The sequence below is a fragment of the Zychaea mexicana genome, assembly GCF_025766255.1.
Source record: "Zychaea mexicana strain RSA 1403 chromosome Unknown BDB00scaffold_127, whole genome shotgun sequence".
NCBI lineage: Eukaryota > Fungi > Mucoromycota > Mucoromycetes > Mucorales > Lichtheimiaceae > Zychaea > Zychaea mexicana.
Genome location: NW_026516790.1, coordinates 106,814 through 109,109, shown reverse-complemented (window position 1 = coordinate 109,109; position 2,296 = coordinate 106,814).

Sequence of the window (2,296 nt, the reverse complement as noted above, 5' to 3'; positions counted from 1 at the left end):
CATTATCAATGTTAGGCATGGATACGTATAGTGACAAGTTGAACAATAACAACGAAGAACTGACAGTGGAAACGTGGATTGACTTCGTCGATGAATGGTTCAATGATTTTATAGCTGAAAGTGATGACGATCTGGAATATGTAGAAGACATTGTCGTCACCAGCTGAGCAATTCATCCTGCAAATGATAAAAGGTTCAAATATAAAATTTCATCATTAGTCTCTGGAGCTCTACTGCAAGTATAAAGGATAAAAGCAACTGCAAAGCATAAAAGCAAAGACAAATAAAGTATATTAACTTTCTTTGTACTGGGCAGGAGGGGTAATATAAGGGCAGATCTATTTGCACCCCCCCCTCGTGCACCCCCCAAGTCACTGCCCAGCCTGGATTTATAATTTGCACCCACCCTCCTACCGGAACACTTTATTATGCAGAGAAGGAGTTATGAAAAAATCATTGCTATTTTTGACGAGTCTTTTTCATTCATAAAGCCCGTACTATTAATCATTCCAAGCAACGACAGGAACATTCAAGACACTCATCGAGTGATTCCTTTTAAAAAACAGCTCTAAAATAGGCCGTGTGTGGGCGGGTAGGTAATTTTTATGCAACGAGACTAATAGTCTTAGCAACGATTTCAACTAGAAAGAACAAAAGGAAACTTGTTTTGCTTTCTTTTGCTCAAAAGGTTCATAGTTGACAAGACTACAAGTATTCAATGATTTCATCGTGGCTGACAAAGAGGCAATCGGAAGTCACTATGTAAAGTCTAGAGATGGTAAGTTAACAAAAGAAACCTGATTCCTGTTTATTTTTCGTGCACTTTGGCTTCTTTGGCCAGTATTACGGCAGCTCCCTTACAGACTAATAAACATTGTGTTGGACGAAAAAAAGTAGCCAGAGTGGTGTGATTTGAAGGCGATTGACCATTGTGTGGGTGGGCTTTATATGTTCGCTGGTGCAGTAACGGACTATGTGTGAAGAGGAGCATCTTTCATGTGATCGTCGTTTCTCATTTTTTCATCTTAAAACGACGAAGCAAATATCGATGATGAAACTGATGACTGCAACTGGTATTAAATGTCATTACACTCGAAACATTGTGTACACACTAAATACTGTACATTTGACGAACTATGCGAGTGTATCTCTGTTTTTCCCTTGGCTATTACCTAGACGGCAAGATGAACTCCAACATTGAACAGACACCATATGGATGGTCCGACATATTTAAGGAACTAAAGAGTCCAGTAAAATGCGCAAGGGGTTAATCTTTTTTGCATACACACACACACACTGGCAGACTACTGCTCATGCTGATAAAAAAGGGTTTGTAAACAAAAATTACAAAAATAATAAAGGAAGTGGTATCATCAGACTATCCATCCTATTGAATGAACTAGTACTTTGCAGCCTCATAGACTCACCTATTCCTGGTCAATGTATCTATCTATTTAAACATGTGTATATCGGATTAATTATATGAATATCAAAAAAAGAGAGAGGAAGAAAAGTAAAGGAAGAGAAGAGAGAGAAAAGAAAGAGTGGGTAAGAAGAGACATTGTGCTACTAAAAATGATAAGGTCCAGTTAGGTCAACTCGCTCAGAATCAGAGTGTTCTGCTTCAGATCCAGATGAAAGAGAATGTGCATTTAAGTTTTCTGGAAGGGGAATATCTACATGGATCATGCTTTCGAATGCGTCTTGGAATAAGGGATACCATTGATCACCTCGGATTCTAGCACCACCATCTTTGCGGCCTTTACCTCGAGCATAAGGGTAGCAGGCAGGCCATTCAATCAACGTACCCAGCCTGAGCTGGATGAAAATTATGTGGTTGTGAGTAAGCTACATGACGATTGGAATTGTATGTATTGCTTGGGATGGCGTGCTTAGTAAGGGGCAAAATAACGAGGATTCAGTGCCAAAGAAGGCTATAGGCGTGTTGAACGCATCCGAGGCAAGCTGAGCACACTCTGGATAGTAAAACCAATGATGCGCATTTGGATAAAGAACACTTAGCATTCTTTTAGCGTCGAAACTCTCATAAATACTTTTTCCGCGATTTTTGATAAAGAACTCGCACATTCCGGCCTTGATATCAATATATCGTTTCTCATCTCTAAGTAAAGCAACAGCCAATGAACGGAAACCACAATTTTCATCTGGCTTCGGATTATGCACTAAATTCACAGCAGAGCATGGAATTGCATCGCAGACCATGTCGAGGTTTGGCACAATAAGTGGATCAGCAGACGGAAAAGGTGATGGTAAAGAAGCGGGCAAAAAGGATGAC